This window comes from Oreochromis niloticus, linkage group LG17 (assembly GCF_001858045.2).
Source record: "Oreochromis niloticus isolate F11D_XX linkage group LG17, O_niloticus_UMD_NMBU, whole genome shotgun sequence".
Lineage (NCBI taxonomy): Eukaryota > Metazoa > Chordata > Actinopteri > Cichliformes > Cichlidae > Oreochromis > Oreochromis niloticus.
Window position 1 is genome coordinate 30,510,470 of NC_031981.2, and position 17,511 is coordinate 30,527,980.

General features: G+C 39.2%; 2 long non-coding RNA genes across 9 annotated transcripts in view; one reads left to right on the forward strand and one right to left on the reverse strand.

The window, feature by feature from the left end:
- LOC102077325 (uncharacterized) overlaps window positions 1-6,018 on the forward strand; it is a 176,126-nt gene extending 170,108 nt beyond the window's left edge. For all 8 annotated transcript variants that reach the window (XR_003214583.1, XR_003214584.1, XR_003214581.1 and 5 more), the window contains 2 exons: window positions 631-718; window positions 5,039-6,018. This is a non-coding gene — a long non-coding RNA (uncharacterized LOC102077325). The remainder of the gene's footprint in view (window positions 1-630; window positions 719-5,038) is intronic.
- A 6,897-nt stretch (window positions 6,019-12,915) lies between these two features.
- LOC112842650 (uncharacterized) lies at window positions 12,916-16,630 on the reverse strand. Its single transcript, XR_003214536.1, has 3 exons — window positions 16,572-16,630; window positions 13,193-13,271; window positions 12,916-13,039 (listed from the first exon to the last, which is right to left on the reverse strand). It is a non-coding gene; the product is annotated as an uncharacterized LOC112842650 (long non-coding RNA).
- Window positions 16,631-17,511: the final 881 nt, after the last annotated feature.

Sequence of the window (17,511 nt, forward strand, 5' to 3'; positions counted from 1 at the left end):
CAAAGCGCCTTGAGGTGACTGCTGCTGTGATTTGTCTCTATATAAATAAAGCTGAATTAAACTGAGCCTAGCTCAGCTTTGCCATCTCGTCTTGCTCTTAAATTGACACAAATTCCAGCTGGGGAATTTCAATTCAATGACTCTACGTCCATAGACTTTGTTTTACTTAGGGCAGCCTAGAGTTGCACTGACATGCCTCAGTGAAGTCTGTCACAGTGTTACCAATACTATCAACTGTGCCCATTATTACTAGCAGCACAGGAGTTATTGCTCTCTAAAGCCATTCAAATAATTCAAAATACACTCAGATACTGATATACTTTAGGTTTACTGTTTTTACTGGTTTGTTAAATATCAAAATTAATACATTGCCCTACATAAATATTAATAGATTCTTCTGAGTATACGTCTAATTGATAATGTCCCATAAATTCATTGCGAAGCAATAGAGTTAAACATAGACACATGCAGTATTTTAAATCATGGTTGTTTGAGTTATTGCTACCAGAGAACATGCTGAGAGCTTTATAATCATACCAGCAGCTCTTTACATAGATTACTATCTACATATTTCTACAGAGAATGAATATTATATGGCAACGACTAATGAACACGGCCCTCTTTTCACAGAGGGGAGCAGCGGCTGCTGTAATCTCCACTGTTCAATTAGCTGAAGTGACCGGGACGCCACCTACACTTCATTAGCTGGAAGGCGAAGGTATGGAATTAACCTCTTTCTCTCTGTGACTGTTTCTTTCCTTTCTCTATTTCTCTATATCCCCATTTTCCTCATTCCTTGAGAAATATTGTGAAATATTGTCACAGCACAAGAATGAAACTATTTCAGATTAGCTTCTATCAGTTAAAACACAATTTTCTCTTATTTTACGTTTAAAATAGAAGCTTTTTGGATATTTACTCAGAAGCAACAGAGAGCAAAGGAAAAGGAGAGTGTGAGTGAGTGTGTGTGTGTGTGTGTGTGTGTGAATGGGGGGTATAAATCCACAAAGACAATTTAGATTTTCCAGCTTCTCGTCCTGTTTTTCCAATTACTTAATGCTATTTAAATACACCAGAGCTGAAACACACACACACACGTGCACACATTAATGGTCCTCAGCAATGGAGAGGTTCCTAAAATAAGTCATGCAGTAATTGTATTTGATAAATCATAAAGGGAGCCCATCAGAGGAAAGCTAGCTGTAATAAAATGATAAACTAGACAATTATGAAAAAAATCCCCGGCCTTTAATTTCCTAAACACACTCTGGAGAGAGGCCGTTTAAGCCGGAGCGATTCGACGAGATGCTCACCACATTATTTCCTCTTGTATCTGACACACTGAATTACGCCACAGGGCTCTGAAATGTCTGTAGCATTGGCAGAGCACTGCAAATCCACACAGACAGACACACACACACACACACAAAGCTTGTTCACATCTTCTCAGTCGAGTGTTTTCCAGTTTCATATGACATTTGTCCAGCGAAGACCTCCATACGGTATGTTCGGGTAAACAGTAGCAGTGCCCAGATACTTTATACAGTTTTTGTGTTTCAAAAGCAGTCGTTTACAACAGACTACTTCATATTACAAACACAATTTTAGAGCAAGAACATTCAGACGGTCTTTTGTGAGCAAGCACTTGGCAACAGTGAGGAGGAAGAAGTTCCTTTGAACTGGAACTTCTTCCCTGAGCCAGGTTCAGGGAGGGGCAGCCATCTGGCATAAGGTGATTAAAAAAGAGTGAAAAGAAGAAACCACGAAAAACAACATAAACATTGGGAAAGAACAGATAGAAGTTAATTACATTCAAAAGTGCCATAATTCAGATTCAGTAACCAGTTTACTTTAAACTTTAGTTCTAAAAGTGGATGGGTACTCAAAAACAAATATTTACCAAATATTTATTTATATTTTTATGTAAATTTCCCAATATGACCAATATGGTGCTGTAACATATACAAAAACTTCGTGCTGGATTCAGGTTTCAGTATATTTTCAGCAAAGCAGGGAAAAACTAAAGCGAAAATGGCCCTTTCCCCATTGTTTAAAAAAATCGCAAAATGTGTAATTGCTCTTATTGTAACAGTTAATACAGACAATTTTTTTTATGTTGACAATAAGAAAAGCCTGAGCTGTTTAACAAAATAGAAAACTTTCTTTTAAGAAGTGCAGATCACTTATTTGTCTTTTTTGTATATCTTGTTACAGACAATAGACTTCATTGTCTGCAGACTACTCATTGTGAATTTATTTCCTCAGCAACAGTAAAATATTTAACAACAGACTACGACTATGACAATATGACAAGTATTTTGCAAGCTGACAGAACTTCTGAAAGGTTTACTGCTAATTAATTCGAATTTAGCATTAGGCTAGCAACATTAATGCTACAAAGATTTCTTTTTTAGCTAACTCTTCTTTTAAAAAAGTTTCTAAAACAACTTGACAAACCCCAGTTTTGTTCAGGGCAGCCCTTCAGTTTCTAATGGCAATGGACTCTAAAATGACATCATCATTAGCTTATTTAGCTTAGGTGCTACATGAAAATGGGGAGTTAGCTTTAAATGATAGTAAAAACCTTAAGCTAACTTTACTAGCACACTGTACCTGATGGACAGCTACTGGTGAACTGCCAAAATTTCAGGGTGGAGCATTTGGGGAGTGCGAGTATGTGACCATAAATAGATCCGTGGCAGTTTAGTTCCCAGGGCGTACTGCTCTGAGGACATTTCATACCAAACTTAACATTGCGTTCTTCAGGCTTCAGGACAAATATGCCTACTGATACACCCATAATTTCTGTTCCTCTCGTAAAGTGACCACAGCAAACAATATTTACTACTCTCAACAGTTGCTCTACTTTGTCTGTGGCACTTTAATTTTGTTATGAAATTTTGAGATCCGGTGATATTTGTTTAACCGTTAATGGACAATAATGGACCACTATGACATCTAAAAAAGCTATAGCTAACACGTAATAATTACTGGATTACACTGACACATGGGATTTGTTGAAAGCAACGGCAGAACAGAACATGACAGGACTTATCCTTTAAGTCAGAAGCAACTCTGTAGTAAAGTTCTTTCATGTAAGGTGTTATTATGTTTCTACCTCACATATAATATTCACCATCTGCTTGTAATGTGGTTGGTTGATGAGAGGGTTCCTTGTAGCACAAACTGTGTGTGTATGTGTGTGTCAATGGCTTATGAACAAATGTTGCTCAGGTGAAGTTTAATTATATATAAATATTATATATAAATACTGTATCATAGACCCTCATATGATGCCAATTCATTGTCAGGCTGTCCAACAGGAGCACAGGGATATTTCCCAGTGGCCCGAGGATATTTTGGCACGCCATGAGCAGTCAACATGACAAGCTTTGACAGACCATCTAGAATCCATGCAACAAGCACAACGCTCTTGCTCTTGGCCCTCAGTTTGATCGCTAACCGATATCCATGACATGAGGGTGCACACAAATTGCTAGGAAGGAATCATGCCACTCAAAAACATAAAAACTTTAAAATACTTACTTACTAAATTACTGTTAGAATGTTATGGAGAGAAAAATCAGTATAGGAAATTACTAGGTATACAGGCATTCGTCAACTACTCGCAACACTACGACGAGTGTGCCACAAACTTGAAATGCAAAAAAGTAAAAACGTGCTGGTTACAGCAATAAGGCACAACTTTTACTATGAAGGCTCTCTGTTTCCAAATTCTGTTGCATTTTTTAGTATTACTGCCCCTTAAGGAGGAGTTGGCAAGTGTTTGCAGACAAGCTGGCATCTTCCATGTAAACCACGGGCAACTGTGGCAATCTGCTAGCAACCAAATCAATCACAAGAAGTCTTTGTGGCCAGTTTCACCCAGAGCCAGCCAACAACCTCTCGCCAGCTGAGAGGTTTTTTCACATGTGTCTCTGACTGGTCCCTACACCTGTGTAACTCAGGCCTTAGATGGAATTTTGGTTACTGCACTGTTGTTCTTGTTGTTCTATTCTCTGAGCTAAATAATGTTCCTGTGTCAGTATCAGCATCAGCACTACAGGTGTATATACCAGCACTACTACTAATAATAAATATATATTTATATGTAAAATAAAGCATTGATTATTTGGCCACAGTAGTTAATAAAAGACTGATTTTTTGATATTGTGGATAGTCTACAAAATTAACTGCCCCCTGCTCTTTATTCCTTATTCATTGCCAAACAACTTTATAGAGAAAAGTGTCTGTATATAAGTATATTCAGGATTCTGTGATTCAATATGGCCACTCATGATAAGGTCACGTATCAGGTTGATGCAACCTTAGCTAAGCACGCTTACAGCAACAAACCCTGTATTGTCACAGGATGACATTAACTCTCTGAAGCACGTTTTTTTCTTCATGGCTGAATAAAAATCTCATTCCTCGCTGACTTCTGGCTGAGACAGGCATGACGGTGTGAGATCAGCGCCACAAAGAGTTAAAAAAAATCAGATCTTTTGGATTCCTCGTGTAAATGCAGACAGACTGTGTAGGTGTGTGTCTGCGAGTGTGTGGCGTAGGTGCTGCTGTGTAAAATAACATGGAAAAGGTGATTTTCCACTATAGTGAGGTTTCCACAGTGAGATCCCCCAGGCAGCAGCAGAAACATGATTGAATTTTGTGTGTGTTTGTGCGTGTGTGTCTGTGTGTGTGAGAGCGAGAACACTGGCTTGACTCGACTAAGACGCCTCACCCCTCTGCTGCACCTCCACCAGTGTCTAATGGTTTTTGAATTCATTAAGTATGAGAAAAATTTTATTATTATTTTTTACAAATACACGTCATGTTTATTGTTTAACAGAAAAAAAAACACGAGCGTATCTCCATAATTCCTCAAAAGCAGACTTTCCAGAGCTGTGAGGTCTTCATGTTACATCACACTGATGATGCTAGACGAGAGAGCGAGCGAGGAAGAACAAGGCATTATTTTTACACAGACCTGAGTCCGATTTGTTGCTGACAACAATCCTGTTTCTCTGTCTCCTTGTAGGTGATGCTGACGGTATAACATCAGGCGAGTACGAGAGATGGAGAAGATGCTGACGTTTCCCAAAAAAACCCACACAAACACACACGGACACACACATACAGGCAGAGAGTAAATGGGAGTCTTCTGTCAGGAGTGTGAGTCATTCCCAAGTGTAGAAAACTGAATTAAAGTGAATCAGGCTGAACTGAAATGACCTGAGCTGAAAAGAAGGCTTCAGCTGGACAGCCCTCTGAAGGTGCTGAGGGGAAAAAAATTAGATGACAAATAATTTGGAAATAATGCAGATGGCACAGTGTGGTTTCTCGAGGTGGCCTCGCTAGATTTCCTGTTCTGCATTCCCCTTTTTCTTTTTTTCATTTTCATATTTACATTACATTCGATGACATTTATTAAACTGTACGTCTCCGGACTCTCAGCATTTGTATCCTATCTGTTTTCGTATTTGAGCTTGTGCCATATCCATCAAAAGTGTACATTAGAAAACTGCAACATTTCAGTCTGTTCATTATTGTGGAATTAAATATTAGACACAGAATTAGATTTTTAAAAATAAATCTACAGGCTTTTTTAAGCTAGCTGGTGCCATTTTGTTTCACATCATTTGTCTTTCTTTTTAACCACAACCGCACAAAATTAGTCTTGCTTAATATTTTGTAATGATGGCAAATTATTGTTTTCCATCTGAGCTTCACACTTGCATCAATTAAAGAGTGCTAGGATAATCTGCTCTCTAAGCAACTCCAGATTCAGTGACCTTTACATTTTGAGTTTAACTGAAACATGACAAGAAAAAAAAATAAGTATGTGTTCAGTGTGATCGTGTCAGTCATAAGTTACCTCATCATAAGACCCGAGCAGCTGATTTTGACGTGGTTTACATGTGGGTTTAATCACAAACTCTTCTTTTTTATTGTACCTTCTTGTTCTTGTGCTCCACTGTTTAAAAGATAAAATAAAAAAAAAACATTGTGAAAGACCAATAATGTATTAGTGTTTCATTTATATGTATATGTATATGGCATGTAAAAACATACACACTAATACATCCAAGCAAGTGTTGTGAATTCAGACACTGAATCACTACACACTAGTACTGAGGGACAGTAGCTTCTGGCTATCTGCTGCACTGAGTGTAAATGATCGCATAGCTGTGGTTATAAGTCACAGTCATACATGCTGCTGATGGAAGCTGACACCCAGTGTGTGTGTGTGTGTGTGTGTGTGTGTGTGATACAGAGAGACAGTCATTTTAGACTCATCGTGTCACTTCCTTTCCCTTCTGTGCATTCTCTCTTTCCTCCTCATCCTCGATGCCTCGGGTGATGAAACTGACTCTGTTACATCAGAACAAACGACTCCTACCCCCACCTATCATCCTGCCTGGTCCACACACACGCACACACGCACACACACACACGTATTTGTTCTCACTTTAGACCCACATTAGTGTGTTTAACCTTATTGATAAGGTTTTGCCCATTGATACAAATCAGGACGATCCATCACTGATGCCTCTGTTTACGGGGCGGAGAGGAGTTGATAGTGATGGATGGCAGACTAATCAGTAAACACAGTGACCTGAAGAGCACTGGGACACACACACACACACACACACACACACACACACACACACACACAACCATACAAACATAGTGACAATGGCTTTAGTTTCATTAAACCCTTTGATTAACAATGTGTTTTCTTACATGACGAGGCAGTAATATTTATAAAGTTCACTGGTGCACAAGAATCAAAAGGAAGTAGCAAAATATCAGAAATATGTAAATACACATTGAGGAAAAGCAGCCAATGATCCAGTTGGTCTCAGAGACTACTGTAAACTTCTGTTTTAATGTTTATATAGTTGGAGGACATGGAAACCCGATGACCAGTGAAGTGAGAGCAAAGCAGACTGATTGTATGAAAGTAGCTATTCGATAAATAACAGCCGAAGTCGAGTTGATTTTGGTCATAAAAGACCCAATTTTAGCCTTACACTGCACTCGTGGACATGAACAACGTCAATGTAACAACGTCAGTGTAACTACATCAGTGTAACTACATCAGTGTAACAATGTCAGTGTAACAACGTCAGTGTAACAACGACATTTCCACTGTTTTGTGTGTGGAGCATGCTATGATTTATACTTGCAGCCTTCTCAGAATAAAGGAGCAAATTAAGACAAATAGAAACTCTTACTCCAACTATCAATCAAAATTCTAATTTCAATTCAGTTTTGAATTTCTAATGCAAATTATTCATATTAAGCAAAATAAAAGTTCATTAAAAATATCTCTGTTAAACATTTTATGGGCAATACCTTCATTAGGGGACTAGAAACAATCATTTCTGATGAGTTTTCATTTTTAATTGCACTGTTTTTGCTTTTAATTCAGTTTAGTTTCAGTCTTGGTTTTAATTCAGTTCAATTTTATTTATATAGCTCTAAATCACAACAACAGTCACCTCAAGGCGGTTTTCTTGTAAGGTACAAACTCTACAATAATAGGTCTTAATTAATTATTATTGTATGGAGAAAAAGATTCAGGAAAATTAGTACAGGTATTACAATAAACTGCAGTTGACTCGCAGTCATCTAAAGTGTCAATAAACTTGTCTAGCTATTTTAATTAAACTTTTATCAAACCAAAAAACTGTATTTTTACTTTATTTGAATTATTTTTGCAAGTTCCCAAAATTGTTTCAATTAGTTACATGTTTTTTTTTTTTAAATCTAGCTTTTATTCTTATTTAAGTTGTAACTGAAATGTTTGGCTTTTTTTGTTTTTCACATCTAAATTTAGTTTTAGTTAACTACAATAACCTTGGTGTTTACTGGTATTCATTAACCCCCTTATTCCCATATTTATGCACTGATGCTCGTGAGCAAAAAGGTGCTGGCCCAACTGTTGAGAGCAGCTGAGGGAGGAGGAGGGGAAATGAATTAACCCTGCCATAAGCTGAAAACTTGCGCTCAGTTTTCCTGCACTTCAGTTGGCAAAATCTTCATCCTGGTGAAAGAAATTGAGGTTACTACAGCAAAGTACATGATTTTGCATAAAGTAAGCGTCTAAGTGTTAACAATAGAAGAGCTAAAGGACCAAAAGTTGAACATTTGCTTTTGACCTTTGTCGCTGGCCTGATGGGATAATCTGGTGTGTGTGAGTGTTTGTTGGAGAGTGTGTTTGCTGGTGTCCAGAGCATCCTTTGTGATGCTGGAATTAACTCTGACTTGTCACGTGCAAACGGCTGCTGACCTCCGGCCCCATTCAGGAACCATCCCCTGTGTGTGTGTGAGTGTGTGTGTGTGTGTGTGTGTGTGTGTGTGTGTGTGTGTGTGTGTGTGTGCATGTGAGTTTTGTCAGAGGTAAAGATCAAGCTCAAACACAAGCAAAAATCATTGTTCCTGATGGAAAAAACCTACAAATGCACCAGTAGAAACTAGCTTACTGTGGCTTTCACCTGCTTTGGGTGGGTGACTTTGATAAAACCTTAAATAAAAATTATAAATGATATTTGTTTATATCTAAGTCATTTTCTCATTCAACTTTAGCCTGCATCAGGCTCTCCTATTGGACGAATACTGTCTAAATGGACAGGAAAAGGACTGGTTGTTACATAGTGTTTTTTTACTTGAGTACTCAATGTACTTTACACCATGCCTCATTCGCCCATTCATACAAGCACTTTTTTTTTCTACATCTAAGTGCTTTCTATCTGTCATTCACATTCCAATGAACACACCCAAGAATACTTTGGCATGGAGAAAGAAGCTGTCTAGGATTGAACCACCAACTCTGTGATTAACTCTATGCTCAGTGATGCTGAACAATGAATGAAGGGTGCGCTTTATCATCCACATGCAGCATTGTTTGTTTTTAGTGTTGTTGTGTTTTTTCGATCTTCAGCCTTTAATGCGACTGTAGTTACATATTTTGAGCTTTCCCAAGAGTTCTCCAAGTTTGTCCCGTAAAACACTTTCTCACTTTTTCCATTTCAATGAGTATATATTTATGTTTTTTGTCATTCTCATTTGATAAAAAAAAAGTCGATGAGCCCGTATTTGCTTTCATCCTTGATTTCAGCTCCCTGCAACTCCTGCGCTCTTCTCTCTTGTTACTGAAGAGTGACATGATTGCTGAAGCCTGATAATGTCATGAAAATAGAGCATTTACAGCAGTACATGACAGTGAAATTCAACATCTCTGACTTGCTCTGCAACAGTCAGGTGCAATTGCAGCAGCAACACTAACTAACTTAGTAACTTCACATAACTTGTGAACACTGTCTCCATTTCTTAGTCACATATCTGTCCAAAAGGCTTGTTTATCAAGAAATACATGGATGGTGGTATTTCTTTGTGAGTGTAACCGCTCTCTCTTGTCTCTCCAATATCGTCATAGGTCCAGAATGACACTTTAAAAGTATTTTACTTGAGACACAAAGAAAAAAGTGGCAGTTTCAGCCATGATGGCCTTGCGTTACATTTAAACGTTCAAAAATCAAGTGTGAAATCCAGACAGAGAGGCTACATTCCAACGCTTGATCACTTCATTTTTGGTATATTCTGAAAAAAAATCTAAACAAAGAATTTGAGGCCTCAGACTACAAATCCATAAAGTCTCACAATATAAACGGCAATGCAGACATATCTGTTGAGTAAAACTTTATAGAGCAATTATTTCTACATCTTTTTAAAAAATGTTTTGAAAGGTCTTAACAGCAGCATTGTATCAGGTCTGAAGATGAGAAACATCTTATCCAGTACAGCTAGCTATTAATACAGAGGCCTGGAACTGCACCCCTCCAAATTTACGTTCCCATTTAGCAGATTGAGGGGGTTGGGGTGGGGATTGCATCAGGAGGGCATTTGGCATGAAACTGCCGATTAAAACATGCAGAGCCTGCTGTGGCGAAAAAGGCAGAACTCGAAAAGCAATGTCTTCATTTAGCGGTCTTTACGTTTTTCTACCTTTTCTTTGACCTGTCATTCTTTCCCTTGAGCCACTTGCTGTATGTGGAACAGATTAGATAACCTAACATAACATAGAAAACATTTCTCCTTTACAATCAAAACTTGAAGTGAAAAATTTTACCTGCATCCCACATACAACACAACAACTTTGTTGCCCTTATGTTTTTCTTTGATGCTGCACAAGGTGTCTGGTAAACTGTCAGGAGCAGATGCCACAGCTGTGGAATGTGACTCTGTGAGTTTTTTGGACTTGTGAACAAAGATGCTGAAGGTTAGTGCTTCTGAAACAATTTCCCCAAGCTAAATTCTTCAGCAGCCATTTGTCCTGATGGGTGACCTTCGAATGAATTTGGTTCAGTACGACTACATGTGGCGGATCCGAGATAAAAAAATCAATGACGGGATGATTCAATCAATCAATCAGTCAGTCAGTCAACCAATCATATTACCACCGATTGAATCAAAACACAAAATGAGTGACTTAATTTCAACTGATATGTCACCTTTTGTCCTGTCTTCCCTCCACCCCTGCATATATGTAAGTAAGCTCCTGGCTTTGAGTGACTTTCTGCAGTTTCAAGTGTAGTCTCTAAAGTTAATTTCCACCAGCATACTTTTAATTTTGGACTCAACTAAAGTCAAGGTTTACACGATTTCTCGTCTGCTCCTTATAAACAGAAAGTTTGAACCACAGGTGGGTGAAGCTGCTGTGCCTGAGATGATCATATTAAGGATACCGCAGTCGGGGATCGGGCTTTTCAGACAGTGCCACCAAGATTGAGGATTTCTCTTTCGCTGTCTTTCCACTGTACAGATTCCACTGACTCATTCAAACAGCAAGTGAAGACATTTTTCATCCAAATTGTTGCTAAATAACTTAGTATTGTATGTTATACCCTATTATGTTGTAAATATGTTATTCTTCTATTTCTTGTGTTTTTATTGTGAAAGAACTCTTTTTGTGGCACAAAGCTAACCTAATCAGAAAGGAAACCACACTGCTAAAAAAATTAAATAAACATTTCTAATCAAAGTAGAGCATCAAGTCAATTAAACTTCTGCAATATTGATCTGATCAACTAAGTAGCAAAGGGGGTTGTTAGTCAGTTTCAGCTGCTTTGCTGTTGATGAACAGGTGCACAAGAGGGCCAACAACGAGACAACTCCAAAAACAGGAGTGTTTTTTTTCACTGGTTTTGCATTTGGCTCGGGTCGGCTTCACTACTGGTAGCATAAGGCGATACTTGGAGGTTGAACAGGTAGTCCTGGAACAGGTAGTTCCTGTTCCAGGAAGACACATTAATGCAGGCCATTGCCACAAGGTTTAATGTGTCTCTCAGCACTGTCACAAGAGCATGGAGGAGATTCCAGGACACAAGTTACTCTGGGAGAGCTGGACAGGGCCGTAGAAGGTCCTTTACTCAATAGCGGTACAAGTATCTACTCCTTAGCGCAAGGAGCAACAGGATGTGAACTGCCAGAGCTACAACATGACCTCCTGCAAGAGGCTGGTGTGAGAGAGCTATAAACAAACAAAGACTTCATGAGGGTAGTCTGAAGACCCAATGTCCTCCAGGGCACCATAGAATACCAGACTGGGCAGGTCCACCTCTGGTGCACTGTGCTTTTCACACATGAAAGCAGGTTCACCCTGATAATGTGACAGACATAAAAGGGTGTGTTGATGCCATGGAGAATGTTATGCTGCCTGTAAGGCATCTCCACAGGGGGACGCACAGCGCTCTACAGGCTACGCAACGGCACCCTGATTGCCATTAGGTATCAGGATGAAATCTTTGAACCCATTGCCAGATCCAAAGCTAATGGTAAATGTATTTGTATAGCACATTACTAGTCCCTAAGGACCCCAAAGCGCTTTACACATCCAGTCATCCACCCATTCACACACACACTGGTGATGGCAAGCTACATTGTAGCCACAGCCACCTAATGCACTAGGTCCTGCTGGTAATACCACTGCCACAGCACTGAGAGTTACTGGTGTGTGGGCACCGATCGTCCCCACACACACCTCTGGAACATCATGCACCTCAGACTGTCCAGGACTTCAGTGATGTCCTGATTGAGATCTGGCAAGAGAGATCTCCTATGACACCCTCCTTTGTCTCATTAAGAGCATGCCGGATGTTGTCAGGCATGAATACAAGCATGTGGGGGACAATCAAACTGCTGAGTACCAATATGAGTTGCTGCAAGGATTGTTTTGTTAATGTGTTAATGTGCACATTACACAGTCCGTCAGAGTATGGATATCCAGCATTATTTTTTTCCTGCTGAGAGCTGACAAATTTTCAAAGTGTCCCTTTAATTTTTTTGAGCAGTGTACATAGCTCTCTCATTTGAGGTGTAATTGCGTGATGATATGAAAATTGTGAAATACGATTCTTTCAAAAGCGATTCAACTGACAGTTAATTTGGGTTTGGTCTGAAAACACAGTCATGACTGTGTGTGTTTACAAAAGAAAAGAACTTGTGTTGTACGTTGCTAGGAAACAAGATGCGAACTGCAGCGTCCCATGTCAAACATTTTGTGTGCTTTAAGTGAAATACGTTTTTCAGCAAAGGTTTTGCACCATTATAAATTCCAACCTCTGCATATCAGAGGAATAGAAATATGATATGTTTTTAGAGACTTTCATAATGAAGTGTTGCCATTTTTTGTTTCAAGGAAGTTGTCTGTGAATCATCAACTTCCCAATCTAGTGACAGAGAAAGTATAATGCAGAGTAGTTGACATGCATTTACTGTAAGCACGCTAATGTCTAGGGCCTGTCAGATCACACTAAGAAGAAAAACAAACATAAGGTATTTTATCCTGTCAATTATGGTGTCAAAGAGTTGTATTACAGTGGGTTGGCTCAGAGCTAGCTGGCTCAGAGATATGTCATGTGAACACACACACATACACACATATTCTGTAATTGAAATCCTACCTCTTTAACATTGTGAAATGCCCTTAAGCTCTCTGGAATATACTCTTCATCTCATCCCCCTCCACCTCTCTCTCTCACACACACACACACACACACACACACACACACACACACACACACACACACACACACACACACATACACACACAGTAGAACGAAACAGAGCAAACTGGTTTAACACTATTGGAGTTCAGATATATTCAGTAAGAAGACATCCGTCTTACCAGTGCTTCACCTCTCTGTCTGTCTGGCACAAGATTATAAAATTGATTTCACCCTTTGAAGGAGACCTCAGGTAATTATCTGTTTGGAGGAAGAAGGCAGGCAGGGACATAGACAGGTTACAATGATGTGAAAAAAAAGAAGAAGAAGAAGAAGAAAAACAAACACTAATGTATTATAGATAATATGTCTTTCATTTGAAATGATAGACAGATGACAAATTAACAGATACGCCAGGGTATCACCAAAACAGCTTCAATCCATCTTCTCTTCACATCTTCAGACCTCTACCTGAGTATGGAGCGCCATTCCACAAGATATTTCCTCATTCGGTGGTTTGGTGGTGGTGAGACTTGTTTAACATGATGATTAATTTGGGATGAGATCTGGTAACTGTGATTGCCAGAGCAATATGAGTCACATAATGAGTGACACAATTTTCATCCTCTTCAAACCTTGAACCCCATGTATTGATGGGGGTACTGGTACCCAGAAAAGACCACTACCACTACCTTATAGTAGAGATGCTTCATTATAACACTGATCATATAGAAGAATGTATTAATTTGCAGCTCTCTCCATTGGGGAAACAAAAATGAGGACAGTGTCTCCAGCAGCATAACACAAAGACATGCTTTCTTATATGTTGCCTTAGACTGTATACAATATTCAGTTCAATTTAATTCAGTTCAATTCACTTTTATTTATATAGCACCAAATCACAACAATAGTCACCTGAAGGTGCTTTATATTGTAAGACTAGACTGCAATAATACAAAGAAAACACCAACAATCCAATGACCCCTTGTGAGCAAGCACTTGGCAACAGTGGGGAAGAAAAATTCCCTTTTAACCAGAAAAAACCCTGGCAGAAAGGTTTTTCCCTGAAAGCTCCGCCTCCCATTCTACTTTTAAATACCAGAGAAAGTAGAATGAGAGTCTGTGTAGCATCTGATTAAAATTAATCAGAAGTATAGCCCATCAAATTATGCGCCCTTCCTTAAAATTTAACAACTGAATTCAGTTCACTAGCTGGGCCCACGTCCTCATTTTATGTTTGACAGCCTTTTAGTAGGTAAAGGTGAATGCTTGGACATGAATTGAACAGCGGTTTGGGGAAGCCCTCGAAGGGGACTGGCAGCAGCTCCCGGGCCTGGCAAATCCCCATGTACTGAATAGAAGTGAAGAAGTTAAGGAATTGAAAAGGGGAAGTAGGGAGGCTCATGTAAACAAGAGCGACAGCTTGCAGAACTGGGAGAACCTATGTAGATGAGAGCCGGAAGGAGAGTGTTTGGAGGCTTGGTCCTGCTCCTGAAATTCCGATACATAATCTCCAATACAATTTAAGATTGAGTTTATTACCTAAATGAGCTGAGCTGTGCAACATGCTTTGTAATGATCACTGCAGCGTTTAGGTTCTTGTGGATTGGTTTGTTATGCAGAGGTGCTGTATATTTATTGTTTGTTGATTTTCAGTGTTATGTCACACTTCTGGGTACAAATAAGCTAAACGAGAAACTAAAGAGTAGGATTACATGTGAGAAATAAATATTCAACTCATTAAAAAAAGAAATGACAAGAAATGAGCACAAAAAAATATTGTGTACTTGAAATATTGCTCGTGTATTTGGTGTCATGCTGTCCCCTCTCTCCTCACCTTATTTCACTCCTTTCTTCCACTACACTCATTGCTTCATCTCTTAACCCCGTGAAGCTTCTTCTCTCATGTTCTCATAATAGGCGTAAACTAATGTGATTCCACATCGTGTCATGACATTTACACTGTGCGCCTCTTTACTTCTTGCTGAATGAACGACTGAACAGAGCTCTAATGAAGTGCAGGCAGTGACTGGAGTTGATGGCAATGACTGCCACAAACACAAAACACAATACAGTCTCAGTGTGAGAGACACGACAGACAAGACTTTTTTCTCCCCATCACATGTCTGTCTTTCTGTACTTCTCCTTCCATTGTCCCATCCAAATACCCATCCCAATGTTAAATACCTCTTTTGGCCCATTCTGCCTTGTTGTGTTTTCAGAACCAGCCCAATTATAACATTTTTAAATATAAATAAACCCCTAAAAATAATAAGTGGTCCTTCTTTGTTTTTATTGGCACTCTTCATATCCAGCAAATTTTTAAGCTCAGTTTTACGATGTAACAACAGCCCATGGGCTCACAGTTTGCCAGACACCAAGTATCTGAACACTTCAGAAAAGGATCACGCTGAGGTTTCAGTGTAGACATGAAGCTTAGGACTTAGGATTTTTTCATAGCCAGTCACCCAAACCATACAACAGCATATTAATGACTAACTCATGCTGTGGCTGGATCATCTCAGGCCTTCTCTTGACTGAAGTTTGGTCCATTTTCAGCATCTTTTCCCTGCTATGCGATTGATTTGTCTTCACCTTCACACTGACTTTTATTGAGGGGAATAAAGAGAACGCTCATTCTCCATCTTCACTTTGCTAATGTGTTTATATTATCCTAGCCATAGCTCTGTAGCTAGGCACCTGGTGACAACCCCACTATATATCAGCTAGCTCAACTTCAATAACACAACAAAGATTGTTCCTGTTTAGCTTTCTGTCTTCATTTATATCTAAAATGATGACAAAACCAGTTTTCCAGAAATCCCTCAATGAGAACATGGTATATTATCCTTCGAACAAAGCTAGCTTCCTGCTAATGCCATTAAACTTGATTTTTTTTTTTCATGGATGCCTGGATGTTAAACTTTTATGGCCGTGTTTATTTGAGAATCTAAGAAGACCCAGAAATGGCTAAAAACATCAGACTTTAGAGGCAGATAGCGCTGAAAGCTGTAACAATCACTAACACTTTCCAGCAAAAAACATGCAATACCTTTTGGGCAGTAGAGAACCACCTTTTCTAAAGAGCAGTATATCCTGCTTTTTTAGAAAATCTGTTCATTTGTCATTTAAATCTCTTTAAACGGAAAGCTGTGCAATGAATTTATCAAGAGGAAGGTGTGCAGTAAGTGTAATAAGCGGAATAGGTTAAAGATTTTGGATCAAACCACCAAATTCAAAACGGTTAGGCCAAGAAATGCAATCATTTTGGACTTCTCTCTTGGTAAAATCATAACAAAGCAGTAGAGATGAGGAAAAAAAACGAGGGAAGGCAACAAAATGATTATATGGCAGAGTGCCACCTTTTGAGCATCCAACCCAGGACTGCCCACACTGGGAGCACAGCCAAATGCTTGAGTGGTATTACATACAAAAAAGAGGTATTTTTACACATTTGTCTTGAATTTGTGCCAGCTGAGAGAAATTTATTGTAATTTAAAAGCACATCTGTCCATTATAAATATTAGCTGAGGTGTGAAAATGGTGTAATAGGCAACATACCTGAGATGACTGCTGCTATTTCATGGCTATCCGTAGCAGGAAGGCGTGTTTGCGTTGTCATGTCTCACCTGGGGACGCTCCTTGTGAAAAAACTCAAACTGCTTCACTGCAAATATTTGCGTGTGTATTTACGCTTTATTTTGTCAAAACAAATGATAGTTAATGCCAAAAGTTGAAAATATCATTTTGGTGGGTGCTGTGTTGCCTTGGCAACAGAAACTGCATCAACCACTTAGAAATGGCATTTCACAGGAGGACGCTGTGTACCTTGGCAGCACTCAGAGCTAAGTGTTTTTTCTGCCCCTAACCGCATCCTTCATGTCAATACCAAGGAGAAACGGCACACATCTGAAAAATGAACCCTGCACGGACTCATCAGGTGACAGTTATCTTTAAGAGCGTGGGGATGCCGCCTAAAACTAAGCATGATTTTCTGTAGTTATATTGTTAGAGGACGACCTCTTCACTCACTGTTCTGGATTATATCCTTTGTTGCCTTGAAGAGAACACTTAATCACCTTGAACAAGATCTCCTCTGCCATTGACCACTGAGCAGCTCAGGACTGTGTATGAGGATATGTGTGTTGCCCAATCATTTGGAGCATGAAGAACAAAAAGAGTTCGCAGATTAAGGGAAGCTCAGGGGATTAAGATCATTTCCTGTGTGTAAGATGTAAATTAGTCCTGCAGTGCCACAGGGGAAAAACATATCAAGTACCATAGTCCTGCTGGACTAAACTTACAGAATTAGATGGTCACCTCAAATGCGAGGCCATATCTTGCAGTGTTAAAAGAAAGAATAAAAGTGGACACTGGCTCACTTGCACAAGCTAAAAATGTTTCCGTTCGTCTGCTATAATTCCTTACGCCATGGCTTTGTACATGAACTATCAGCAAAACAAAGACATACTCTTCAGAGACACACTACACAAGTTGGTAG